Genomic DNA, 14,320 nt, shown 5'->3' on the forward strand with positions numbered 1-14,320 from the left:
GCCAGCAAGCCATCAAGCTCTAGATTTTTATATTCTGTTGTGGGGAATGCTCCTAGCTATGAATAGCTATAGGTAAATTAGCAAGCCCTAAATAATGATCTTTGATATAGCTGGCACAAAGTTTGGCTCCACTAACCCACCCATCTGAATGTCGGTTTTACAGTTTGGAGAACAAGCAATATTAATATGTTGATGCTGATAAGGTGAGGTGGCCCTCACCAGGAGGGGAGGCAAGCAGCCCGGGTGTGTTGATACTGATAAAGTGCTAAGGTCTACACTGGGGGGGTTCACAGTCATAATTCATACACTCCTATTTCAAAGAGAATCCATGGAAACTTCCTATGTCATCACAAAAACAATCTTTCAAATTTTTTAATTAAAAAAAACTTTTATCCTGAAAATAGACAAAAATTTATCTTTAGGTTTGATGATCCCTACATTTAAATCTTACATATTATTAATATTATATGCTATGAGAAAAGTGGGAAGAAAGCAAGTCACTAAAATCCATGGCAGAGGAAGTAGTGAATAGCAAGCTGTAAACTGCAAAATTAAGATCAATTTGTAAAGCAGGAAAAAAAAGGGAAGTCAATGGCTGCAGTAGACTAAATGTAACAATGTCTATGGATTTTCACATAAAATTTTCATGAAGACCTCACTAACATTAAGACTTGTGAATTTTTATAAAATACGCTATATCCATACAATGCAAAGAATATGGTTTAACTGGAAAGCCTCCTTTATTTTAAAATCAGCCTTATCACAGAAAATTACAAACCAAAAAATAACCTAAAAATTATACCTTTAACGAATAATCATATTAATACCTATCTTAAGCACAAATGCACAAGCACATACAACCGCCAACAGAAAGAACTCTACTGAAATGGACCTTTTACGGTTTCCCACAGCTAGGCCCACTTTAGGTCAGACAAAACAGTAAGAAACAGAACATGAAAGGACAAATAAGGCCACATGAATAATTATTTTATATGCGAGGGTAACCATTAATTTATCAAAGAAACTGGAACATTATTATAGTGAAACATAAAGCTATTAAAATCAAAAGAGATGGACTTCCCTGGTGGCTCAGAGGTTAAAATCAAAAGAGGTAAGTTTTTAAAAAGGCTGTTTCAGGGTAACCTAAAAGAAGCATATATAGGGACTTCCCTGGTGTTCACTTGTTAAGACTCCATGCTTCCACGGCAGAGGTCACAGGTTGGATCCTTGGTCAGGGAACTAGGATCCCACATAGAGTGCTGTGTGGCCAAGAAATTTTTTAAAAAGGATGCATATCTATAGTATTTGTCTAGCAAGCTTTGTGGAGAAGGAAATGGCAACCCACTCCAGTACTCTTGCCTGGAAAATCTCATGGATGCAGGAGCCTGGTAGGCTACAGTCCATGGGGTCGCGAAGAGTCAGACACGACTGAGCGACTTCACTTTCACTTTTCACTTTCATGCATTAGAGAAGGAAATGGCAACCCACTCCAGCATTCTTGCCTGGAGAATCCCAGGGACAGAGGAGCCTGGTGGGCTGCCGTCTATGGGGTCGCACAGTCGGACGTGACTGAAGCGAGTTAGCAGCAGCAGCAGCAGCAGCAAGCTTTGATAAATGTTTATCAAATGAATAAACATTATCTATAACTGCTGAAGACCAAGTTAGAGAAGTCCCTATTTAAAGTTGTAGATGGGAAAAAGTTTCCACCCCTCCCTTCACATCTGTGTAACCATAAACATCGCATGATTTCATCTGTCAGCATTCCAGTACCTCAAAAATATAGGATTTCTTAAAAAATATGATACTCTTTTCATACCTCAAAAGCACTTGTATCTGTTCTGGTATTTTAAATTGGAACTTTTCCTTATGGCTTTCATTCTGCTTCTGCTTCTTTGGAGAGTCCCTTGATGTGGTTAAATTGAGGAAAACTAGTATTTTTCGTTGAAAAACTGATCTGCAATGGAAAAAGGTACAGATACTTTAAAAAAACTCAACGAAACCACAAATACCAGCAAATATAAAACCCACTTCTGAGGAATTCCAAAGCATCAAGATTTACTCAAGCTATTCCAGGTCTGGCTTTTTGTGCCCCTGCCCTTGAATTAGGCTTTCAAGAATAGACTATCCTCAATTTTACATTTATAATACAACTCTATAAATAGTAAGAGCTAACCTTTGAAAATTTATGTCAAGAACTGTACTGAATGCTTTGAATGCAGTGTCATGTTTAATGGTTACAACAAATGCGTGAAGCCAAGCAGTCCTAAGCAGGAGGGCCAGGGCTGGCAGGGCTGGCAGTCCCACTGTCCTGGCTTTTAGGCTGGCTCTCTACATTGCTGCAGAAAGAAAGTGGATTTAAGACTGAATGGATTCTTACGAAGTTTTCTTTTCTAACGCAAATAGCAAAACCAACATCAGTGTCCCAAGTCCCATAAGGCAATATAGAGGTGGATGAGAAAACAGATTGCTGAGAATTCTAAATTGCAGTCATTTCATAGCCTGCAGCTATACCCCAAAGCGAAGGAGACTATCAAGTCTTTGGTGCAACTGAATCCAGGGAGGCAGAGAGAATCACCTTGTGCCATTTTTCAGGAAGCTGCTAATCAACCTTTGTACCAGGAGGACCTGTGGGGTGTCCTGTCAAAGTATCAGTCACCTGAGATTAAACAAAGCTTTCCTATGAGGCCCTACAAAAGAAAGGTCACCAGAGCACCATGGTGAAGCTGTTCACCGCCATCTCTGCTCTCCAGTCTTTCAGGTATCCAGCTCCAAACGTGATTCAGAAGTATAGGTCAACTCAATCAGATACCCTGTTCAGTCACTCAGTGGTGTCTGACTCTTTACAACCCCATGGACTGCAGCACGCCAGGCTTCCTTGTCCTTCACCATCTCCTCGAGTTTGCTCAAACTCATGTCCACTGAGTCAGAGATGCTATCCAACCATCTCTTCCTCTGTCGTCCCCTTGTCCTCCTGCTTTCAAACTTTCCCAGCAACAGGGTCTCTTCTAATGAGTTGGCTCTTCGCCATCAGCTGGCCAAAGTATTGGAGCTTCAGCTTTGGCATCAGTCCTTCCAATGAATATTCAGAGTTATTTCCTTTAGGATTGACTGGTTTGATCTCCTTGCAGTCCAAGGGACTCTCAAGAGTCTTCTCCAATACCACAGTTCAAAAGCATCAATTCTTTTGCACTCAACCTCCTATTTAAGTATATTTCCACTTTGTAAACACTGGGTTAGGGTGACTAGACAGTGACTCCCAGCAAGATGATCAGGCCATAACCAGGCTCCCCATATGTCCCAGAGGCCATTAAGGTTCACCATTCAGCTCCCATAAAGTTAGGATGAAATGCCTCTAAAGGGACAACTGATATAATCTTTTACTGTTAGTTATTCCTGTCATTACAGGCACATTATAGTGATTGCTTTGGTAGTCCTAGGTTGTTGATAGGATTCTAAGAACCGCAATAGAGGCATTTTGTTGTCATGGGGTTAAGATTCAGATTTTATAAAACCAGAGGTTGACATTAATGATGCAAAGAGATCCCCAAGTACCAGAAGAGACATACAGGACATAATCTATCTTATCTTCAGCAGGGTCAAGTAAAAGATGACAGATCCAGCAAGCAGTTAAATTCAGAGCTGTAACTACAGTCTAGAAAATGTATACAAGAGAGTTCTGCTTTCCCTTAATCAGAAAACCATGAGAAATCATGACTAATAGGATGAGGTTTTCAGGCCTTTGCCCAAGGACACAGTTCCAAGGATGTCCACTCCCCAAATCAGCAGCTGCTGAGTTTCCAAGTGTCCTTATAATTAAGATTTTCATTTGGCCTGCAGCTATGCTGAAGATAGTGGTGACAGTCTAGGGTAAATTAATGACTTCTATGCGCCCCTGACCCCCTGATCAGTACTGTCTTCCTTCCCCAGCAAGCACAGGGAAGCCATTCAAATTCTGCTGGATGAGAAAGAATGTGAAAGTATGAAGTGAACAATCCCATGCACCTGAGCCACAACACTTTGTCCAATAACATGATTGTAGAGAAGTAAAAAGTAAAATCTGATAGAATTTGTGGCAGTGACTCTTTAGGGACCTAATGAAGAGTGACCCACTGGAGATCAATTTCCATCATCCTATAAAATACTGAGGTAGAAATCATTAGCGAGTTAGTATAGGAACTCTGAGACCTCAGCCTGTTTCAACAAACATTTCACTCCATTAACCTAAACCTATATCCTTTGTCTTGAATTCCTGGCTCTCAGAGGAATGTGTCCTTGGGTCTGATAAATTATCAGCTCTCAGATCCAGGAATGGGTAGTAATTAACTTCTGTTCCATATGCCTGAGGGAAAAACAACTGGTGATCATTAATCTTCAGCCCACACATCTGGTCCACTATAAAATGGTGGGGGGGTCATGCAAAAAGGTCAAGGAATGGCGACTTAACGTCTAAGAAAACTAAGGATACCAAAAGCAGGAAAAGGGGAAAAAACAAACAGTAAAACTACAGACCAATTTATTATGAATATAGATGGAAAAATCTTAAAACAATAGCAAAACAAAGATAACAGCATATAAAAATAATCATATGCCATAATGAAGTGGGACTTATCCCAGAAATACAAGATTGACTTTTCTTTTTTTTTAATGTAGAACCAATATCCTGTAACACATCAATACAATAAAGGACACAAATCACATGACCATCTGAAGTGGAGTTATAAAAAGCATCTAACATGACCAAAATTAAATGCATCCTAAAATCCAACATCCTTTCAGATAAAAACACTAAAGCCAGAATAAAGGGGAACTTCCTCAATTTAATAAGACATCTAAAAAAAAGCTACAGCTTTAAAGCCTGAATGTTTTCCCTCTACAAGATCAGGAACAAGACATGGATAATCTGCTCTTGCCATTTCTATTTAACACTGTAGAAGAGGTTCTGGCCATGGCATTTGAAATAAAAGACATCCAGATTAGAAATTAAGAAGTAAAACTACCTTTACTTGTATATGGCATCATCTTGTATATTGAAAATTATAAGGAATCCACTAAAAAAAACTAACAGAACTACTTTGACTAGGTTGTCTAGTACAAGCTCAATATACAAAAATCAAATGTATTTCTATACAACAATCTAGAAAACAATTCCATTACAGTTAACAGCAAAAGAATGAAACACTTTGGAATAAATTTAACAAATGTGGAAAATTTACAGAAATTATTATACAGAAATTATATAATTTCAAAAGACACTAAAGACCTAAATGAATGAGTGGAAAAGTTTCCCACATTCAGACACTCAAGGTGCCAGGCAATACTTCTTAAATTGATCTACTGATTCAGGACAACCCTTACCGAAGTTCCAGATGGCTTCTTTGCAGAAATTGAGAACATGATCCTAAAATTCATTTTGAAAAAGCGTGTAATGTTGAAGGACTCACACCTCCCAATTTTAAAACTTAAAACTACAAAACTACAGTCAACAAAGCCATGTGGGACTGAATTAGGATCGACACTAATCAGTGGAACAGAAACCAAAAACAAGTCCTCACATACATAATCACTAGGAAGAAACCAGAATCCAGAATATACAAAGAACTGATGAAAGCGTTAGTCGCTCAGTTGTGTCCAACTCTTTGCAACCCTCATGGACTGTAGTCTATGGATTGTAGCTCCTCTGTCCATGGAACTCCCAGGCAAGAATACTGGAGTGGGTTGCCATTTCCTTCTCCAGGGGATCTTCCACACCCAGGGATGGAACCCAGGTCTCCTGCTTTGCAGGCAGATTCTTTACAACTGAGCCACCTGAGAAAGACAACTCAAATTTAAAGTTAACAAAGGTTTTCAATAAATACTTTTTCCGAAGACATACAAATAGCCAATATGCACCAAAAAAGATGCTCAACATCATTAACCACCATGGGAAAGCAATAAAATCACAGGATACCACTTAACGCTCACTACAATAGTTGTAACCAAAAAGACAAGTGTGGTAAGGATGTGGACAAACTAAAATTCCTACATGTTGCTGTTGAGAATGTACATGGTTCATCAAAAACAGTCTGGCAGGGACTTCCCTGGCAGTGCAGTGATTAAGACTTTGTGTTTCTACCGCAGGGGACACAGGTTTGATCCCTGATCCTGCATGCCACAAGGTGTGGCCAAAAAACTCTGGCAATTTCTTAAAAGGACAAACATAGTTACCAAATGATAAGACAGAGCAGTTCCACTCCCAGGTAAATACCTAAGAGAACTGAAAATGTATGTCCACACAAACACTTGTACATGAATGCTCAGAGCAGCATCATTCGGAGAATCCAAAATGATCCAAATGTGTGTGAACTGATGAAAGGAAAACAAAATGTGGCACATTTATACAATGGAATTACTACTTTGCAACAGAAAGGAATGAAAGACATATATGCTTCAATATGAATGCATCTTGAAAACATCACGCAAGGTGTTCGGGGTCATAAGAGACCACATATAAGAAATGTTCAGAATACACAAATCTATAGAGACAAACTAGATTAAATGGCTGCCTGCAGACAGGTAGAATGGAGAGTGATCGTTATTGAGTACAGAGATTGCTTCTGGGGTCAAGAAAATGTTCCAAAAGTGACTATGGTATTGGTTACATAGTATTGAGTATATGTAAAACCACTGTACATGGTAAATGGATAAATTGACTAGTATGAATATGACATATGAATTATATCTCTAAATTGTAGTTTAAAAAATTTTTTCCCAGTTATTAGCACAGACATGGGCACATGACACAATGAACTATAGGCTTTTGGCAGAGCACAAAGACAAAAGGCATGTTCTGTGCAAGTTGAAGCTGACTGATGATATACCTGGATATGTTAGGGCTATCCAATGAAGGGATGTGTGCCTGAGAATGAAGTCAATACCAAAGCAGACAGCAGAGCTCAAAGACGATGTTTCAAGTCTTTAAAACTTTCAGATTCAAATGTTGGATCCAGTCAAACCTGAAAGTCAAGCCACATGGAACTCTTTAAGTTATATGATCCAATAAATTCTCTTTGGGAGCTTAAAAACTAAAAACTTGCTTATGACTTTTTGTTTCTTAAAACCTAACTGGACAACGTAATTTCTTATAACACTCTGCAATTTTAACCACAAGATTTTATTTACAAGTGATTTCAGTTCAGTCGCTCAGTTGTCTCTGACCCTTTTGAGACCCCATGGAATGCAGCACACCAGGCTTCCCATCCATCACCAACTCCTGGAGCTTGCTCAAACTCATGTCCATTGAGTTGGTGATGCCATCCAACCATCTCCTGCCTTCAATCTTTCCCAGCATCAGCATCTTTTCCAATGAGTCAGTTCTTCACATCAGGTAGACAAAGTACTGGACAGTTTTCATTTACAAGTGAAGCCTTGCAATTTAATACATCTCAAGAGAATCTTGGTGACTGTCACAAAATCTCTGCAATCATTACATATAACTATATGTTTCACTCGAGACATTTACAACAGGCTAGCCTCTAACACTGCCCTTCAGTTTATGAGCACCCTTATGATATCAAGGATGGACATACCACAGAGCTGTCTCTCAACAACAAAGCACTTAGAATTCTTCAAAGGTCTATAAGATACTTCTTTACAAGGCTTATTACAAAGTACATTTTAATTTGCATTTCAATAGATTGGGTTGGTAAACTGTCTGGTTAACGGGGCAAGAAAGGATGATATAATTGGGATGGCGTCACTGGACTCAGTGGACATGAATTTGCACAAACTCCAGGAGATAGTGAATGAAAAGGAAGCCTGGCATGCTACAGAGCATGGGGTCACAGAGTCAGACACAATGGAGGAACTAAATAAAAGTCTCAAATTGAATGTTTTCTGAGCCTATTTCACACAGAATATGCCTTTGTGGGGCTGGAGGTGGAGGTGCAGAGATGACTGATTTAAAATGAAAAGCAATTCTTGAAATTCACCTTTCTAAATCCTTTTTAAACATTAGGTAGGATCACTTGCACTAAACATTTGCACTTTATCACATCTATATAACATTGCTAATCTAAATGGGAAGTGGTGGTGGTTTGGTTGCTAAGTTGTGTCCGACTCTTGCGAGTCCATGGACTGTAGCCTGCTGGGCTCCTCTGACCATGGAGTTCTCCAAGCAAGAATACTGGAGTGGGTTGTCATTTCCTTCTCCAAAAATGAAAGTGAAAGTCGCTCAGTGCTGTCCAACTCTTTGCAACCCCATGGACTACACAGTCCATGGAATTCTCCAGGCCAGAATACTGGAGTGGGTAGCCTTTCCCTTCTCCAGGGGATTGATCGAACCCAGGTCTCCCACATTGCAGGTGGATTCTTTACCAGCTGAGCCACAAGGGAAGCCCAAGAATACTGGAATGGGTAGCCTATTCCTTCTCCAGCAGATCTTCCCGACCCAGGAATCGAACAGGGATCTCCTGCATTGCAAGCGGATTCTTTACCAACTTAGCTATCAGGAAAGAAGAGTCCTGTATATCTAGAACAGGGAATGTAAGACTTTTGGACAAATCTGCCCCGGCTGGAAAATTTTGTAGAAGTACTACTGACTTCAAACATGCCTGCAGGTAAAAACTACAGAGTTGTGTCTGGTACTTCCTTACAAAAATAGAACCTACAGGATATACAGGGAAGGGTTTAATCAACACAAAGCTGATAAATTGATTTATTAGAGTTTAAATGAGTGAACCATCTCCTATAAGACAGGCCATAAAATATATTTCCTCTAACATATGACAACAGCTAAAATTTATTAAGCACTTACCATTTAGCAGGAGCTCTTCCAAGTGTGTTATATCTATAAAACTCATTAACTTATTGTAACAATCCTATGAGGCTGATACTATTGTTACCCTTATTTTACAAAAGATGAGAAAAGTGATACAGAGAAGTTTAATAATTCTCCCAAGGCTGCATAGACGGTAAGTGGTAGAGCCAAGATCTGATGCTCAGCAGTGACTGCAGGGACCATGGTCTGAAATCATTACAGAAAGTTTCCTAATACTACTTAGGAGTTTACAGAATGGAAGCCCCAGAAATGACCACTTTGGCTGTATAGGTCCCTATTTTAGGGATCGGTTCTCTCAGAGTTCTGCTCTGCTGCCTTATCCCATGTGCCACAAGTAATGAATCTGAAAAATAAGAAACAGACTATGTAGAGAATAATGTTAAGTAGACCTCTTCCTCAATAATTTAGACCATCATCTCCTATTCGTTTTCTAGTAAAGACGAACAACCGAATTCCTTGCTATGCCAACTGTATTATTTCTCCTCAAACTTTGTCATCAAATCCATTGTAAGCTGGTGGTGGTGTTAGCCGCTCAGTGGTGTCCAACTATTCGTGACCCCAGGTACTGTAGCCTGCCAGGCTCTTCTGTCCACGGAATTTTCCAGGAAAGAATACTGGAGTGGGTAGCCATTCCCTTCTTCAGGGGATCTTTCCAAGCCAGGGATTGAACCCAGGTCTCCTGCCTTGCAAGTGGATTCTTTACTGTCTGCGCCACTATAATTTAATACTGAACCAACGCTGGTTCAGCTTAATCATTCTGTTCCACAACAGATAAATTACAGTAGACTACTTACAGCTGACACACTTACCTTTAAATATATTACTCCTTTATTACTGTATATGTTACCATTTCCCTCCAAACTTGTCAGTACCACTCCACACAGTGTTTACTTCTCTGGTCCTAGGGACAGCAATAAACATTTTATAATTGATAATAAATTCAATATAAAATTTGTAATTGTATTTTTATTTATATTAAATTCACATTAAACTTATAATAAAGATACATACTAATTGGCTTACGTGATATGACATTGCTGCTCAAACCGTGTTAAGGCTGGATCAAAAGCAAACTAAACTTACTGAATTCTTAAGAAGGCAAAGTAACAAATAGAAACTGGGTCTGCTGTAAATTACCATTTACTTTTTAAGTGATAATTCAAGTTGCACGCCTCCTGGTCCACTCCTTCGATCACTCTAAACACTTTCAACTTAACAATTCTTTATCGAATTAGTAAATAAGAATCCAACTGTACAGGAAAAAATAAAACCATAACTCTCCCATGTTAACACCAAATAGAACTCGTTTGATTTACAGTTAACACATAAATCAGAAAAATCCCCAAACAGGCTCTGCGACTCGTCCATTTAAATGCACCCCAGCTCATCCCTTCACCTCCTCTTTTTATTTTGAAGGTAGGCACTAAAATACTACAAATAAATTGTTTTCACTGAAACCATTCTCTGAAAACTTGCTGTTCCCAAAGGACATCTGCTTAGGAAATTCGTATCCCTCGAGAACATCTAACATCGGTACGCATTTGTGCATTTAAAAATGCCTCGAGGGACTAACTACTGCTGAGGAATGGAAAGCGACTCCGGCACAAACGCGTTTGCCGGCCAGTTGGAGATGCAAGCTGAGCAATTTTGTTTTGGGAGGTTCGGCCTAATGGGGGTGGGGAGGAAGGGAACACTGGAAAAATAAATTCAAAACAAAGATTTTTTTTTTCCAAGCCAGCAACAGGAAATCATTAAAAACATAAGCCACTCTCACATCCATCAGTCTAACCAATCGCCTTGCAGTTTAACAAAATGCGTCCTCGCAGTCACCACCCGCGACCTCTATGGTGAGGAAAGGCGTTCTACAGAAAACACCCGGCGAGGCGCCGCCCTCCGATTCGGGGTCGGCATCCGCCCCGGTTCCCAGCCCACCCCGCGCGGCGGGCAGGCACCGAGCCGAGCCCGGCGGGCCAGCCCTCACCGCTGGCCGGAGACCCGAGCCCCCGGAGCGCCCGTAGCCGCCGCTCAGTCCCCAGCACAGAACAAAAGCGCTCGCCGCCGCACACCCAGCCCCCGGCCGCGGGCACTTGGGCTGCCGGTGCACCCCCGCCCCGCCGAGAACCCGAGGAAACGTGCGAGTGCCGGCAGGAAACAGGTCCCCCACTTACCTACCGGAGCTGAACCCAACCGGGGCGAGCCTGGAAAACGCAGCTCCTTTCGGCCCTGGAGTTTAAGTCAACTCGGGTCCGCCTCCAGGGGCGGGTCGAGGTGGAGGCCCACTCCCGGAAAGCCAGCCCCGCCCCGGCGCAACGGCAGCAGCGAGACCCGGTACCCGGTGCCGGGGTCCTAGTGCCGCTCGGATGAAGTAGAGTCCGGGGAGCCCAGCCCTCCAGATATCTCCCAAGCTTGCACAGCTAGCTCATGTACCTGAAGAAGAAAATTTCTCCAAGAGTGGCTCTTTGTCTTTAACTTGCATCAGAATCTTTTGAAGGATTTGTTAAAAAGGGACTGAAGAGCACCACCTGCAAAATTACCCATTCAGTAAGTCTAACTCCGGCCTGAAAATGTATATTTCTAACAAAGGGGAATATCCTTTAACACAGAGAAACTTTCTCAAAGGAAATAGACTCGTTTTGCCTGAGGATTTCTATAGATCAAAGTTGTGAAAATTAATACAGTAAAGGGAAACCTCACGAAATTGAGTTGAGAGGCCAGAAGGGGGAGCTGTCATGCAATACGGTACCACTCTCAGTAAATTATAGAAAGAATTGTCAATTACAGGGCCCAAGGGGAAAAGATGTAAGCTGTCCAACAAACTTTTTGACCGACCCATACATTGCGGCTCATAAAAGAAATAGACTACCCCACAACTCAGCCAATGAGAAACTGTCACCCTCACTTTTCCCCAATGAAATTTCCTTCAAAAGAACTGCTCCCAAACTCCTCCTTTTTCTCCATAAAGTAACTTTGCTTTGTTTGTTGGACTGTGGCTTTTGCTATAGTTTGCTTGACCCAAATTGCAGTTTAGTTACCAAATGCAAACTGACACTGCCTGCTGCATGACTGGCCAATAAATCGAGGGACCAGTTGTTGGAACAAGGAATAACGACTTTATTCAAAAAGCCAGCAGACAGAAAAGATGGCAGACCAGTGTCCCAAAGAAACATCTTAAACCTGAATTAGAATTCAGGCTTCTTTTATACTAAAGGGGGGGGAGTGTGGTTGGCTGTTGCAGGTATGAAGCTGTGACCTTCTTGGTGCAGGTCATACCCCCAAGGTGATGTGCTAACCCTCTGCTCCTGCAGCCATCCACATAGGTCTGGTTATGATGGTCCTGTAAACCTAAAACAAGACAATTGTTATTCACTGTTCTGCAATTTTTTATCTCTGCATAAAAGAAAATTGGGCTTCCCTGGTGGCTTAGTGGTAAAGACTCTGCCTGCCAATGCAGGAGAACCAGATTTGATCCCTGGGTTAGGAAGATCCACTGGAAAAGGAAATGGTAACCCACTCGAGTATTCCTGCCTGGGAAATCTCACAGACAAAGGAGACTGGCCAGCTACAGTCTATGGTGTCATAAAAGGGTAACACTTAGTAACCAAACAACAAATGAAAACTGTCACACATTTAAAGGTCAAGCCTGGGAGGCAGAGCCTTGAGAATGGACTATCATGTACATTTCAGGCTACAGGCAACATTCTTTTGGACAAAGCTGCAGAACCAGCATGACAGAGCACCCACAAAAGGTTAGAGCTAAAGGAACAGATCCAATATGGAGTCAAGTTTATTCTTCTGTTACAAGTCCCCTGCTATTCTAGAATAAACCTATTTTCAGCTGGGAAAATAACTTTCATTTTTAAAGTCAACAAAGTAAGCAAGTAATCCAATCTGAGTGAATAAGAATGAGAAAGGGCAGAGGTGCTTAGTTCTTGCAATATACAGGGCAGGGTATTCCTTTGCCCTCATCACTCTGCCACTCACTAGACATACAGCTTTGGGGAAATTACTTAACCTGTCTCTGCTCAGTTTTCTCATCTGTAAATTGAGAATAACATTAATATTTACCTCAGGATTGTTGGGATACTTACATCAACTAATACATGACTAAAAGCAGTTCCTGGAATATGGGGTGGTATACTTGGGTCACATAAGGGGTTTTCTAGAACCTAAGCCACACAAGTCAGCAAACAGAAATGAACCCAAGAAACAAGGTGTTTTGTTGCAGAAAAGTCTGACACAGATCCCACTCCTATAGAGCCTCTCTCTCTGTTATCACTGAGTTGTGTCCAACTCTTGCGACCCCGTAGACTGTAGCCTGCCAGCCTCCTCTGTCCATGGGATTCTCCAAGCAAGAAAACTGGAGTGGGTTGCCATTTTCTTCTCCAGGGGATCTTCCTGACCCAGGAATTGAACCCACGTCTCCTGCATTGCAGGCAGATTCTCTACCGACTGAGCTACAAGGGAAGCCCCCTAGAAGCCCCCTATAGTGCCTAAGGAAGGAAGCCTAAGGAAGATATTAGTCCAGCAAGATTTAATGCCCAGGAAGCTACAACTCTATCTGAGATGGAGTTGCTGATCTCTGTGTTGTGTTGTGTATCCTTGCCTGTGTTTGTGCTGACTTTCTCCTGTCTCCTTTAGACAATGAAAGCCTGTCTGATTTTCCAAAGTGTAGTCTTTCCACCACTCCTAAAGTACAACTGACGTTTGTCAATACAGCTACCCTGAAGGATCACCAGCTAGGAGACTTGCACGGGGAGGACACAATCTCCAGGACCTGAAGGTTGTTTAATCAGTGGCTGGACTATAAGTTGCCTTCTCTTTAAGACATTTATAACTCAGTATGCCAAATGAATAACTTTGTTATCTGACTGGTCAGGCTGGGGAAAGATCCCTCAAAAGATTAGATGGTTCTATGCTGTGTCCCCTATCATAAATTACAGATCCTCTCCCTGTGTTTTACAATATTCAAAAGAAAGTCTCTCAAGTCAAATTACTTTGGCTATACATGTTATCTCAGTCTTTCAAGAGCATAATACTTAGACTCAAGGCTTGTTAATGCCTTAACTTAAAAAACATGTTTTGGAAAAGTGCATGACATCATTATCAAGTCTATAGTAAGAAATTTGTAAAAAAATAAATAAAGATGCCTATTATTCATTTAAGAGATAAATGAGGTCATTGATTTTCTTTTCTTGTGCTTAGTCACTGAGTTGTGTCTGACTCTTTGCAACCAAACAGACTGTAGCCCACCAGGCGCCTCTGTCCATGGGGATTCTCCAGGCAAGAATACTGGAGTGGGTTGCCATGCCCTCATCCAAGGGGTCTTCCCACCCAGGGATCAAACCCAGATCTCCTGCATTGCAGGCATATTCTTTACTGCCACCAGGGAAGCCCTGGTTGTCCCCAATATTCTGTTTCTCCTTCTTAGTAGTATTTAGGTACATGGTCACTTTCCTGGAGAATACATTCCCCAAGCCTCCCTTGCAGCTAAATATTGCCACATTT

At 41.3% G+C, this 14,320-nt stretch overlaps 1 protein-coding gene and 1 long non-coding RNA gene across 10 annotated transcripts in view; one reads left to right on the forward strand and one right to left on the reverse strand.

Moving 5' to 3' along the window:
• The window catches only part of RESF1 (retroelement silencing factor 1), a 27,400-nt gene extending 16,337 nt beyond the window's left edge, over positions 1-11,063 (reverse strand). For 2 of the 9 annotated variants that reach the window (XM_081591622.1, XM_081591616.1), the window contains exons 1-4: positions 10,988-11,063; positions 9,625-9,716; positions 6,858-6,992; positions 1,817-1,954 (exon numbers count right to left, since the gene is read on the reverse strand). The gene's annotated coding sequence lies outside the window, so the exon portion shown is untranslated. Of the gene's footprint in view, positions 1-1,816; positions 1,955-6,857; positions 6,993-8,791; positions 9,159-9,624; positions 9,717-10,983 lie in introns of all 9 variants that reach the window. The other 7 variants (XM_081591621.1, XM_081591615.1, XM_081591625.1 and 4 more) reach the window with 4 other exon arrangements.
• On the forward strand, positions 10,746-13,985 carry LOC145546012 (uncharacterized). Its single transcript, XR_014082417.1, has 2 exons — positions 10,746-11,356; positions 13,454-13,985. It is a non-coding gene; the product is annotated as an uncharacterized LOC145546012 (long non-coding RNA).
• The last annotated feature ends 335 nt before the right edge of the window (positions 13,986-14,320 follow it).

This window comes from Giraffa tippelskirchi, chromosome 4 (genome assembly GCF_054371585.1).
Source record: "Giraffa tippelskirchi isolate mGirTip1 chromosome 4, T2T-mGirTip1v1.2.pri, whole genome shotgun sequence".
NCBI lineage: Eukaryota > Metazoa > Chordata > Mammalia > Artiodactyla > Giraffidae > Giraffa > Giraffa tippelskirchi.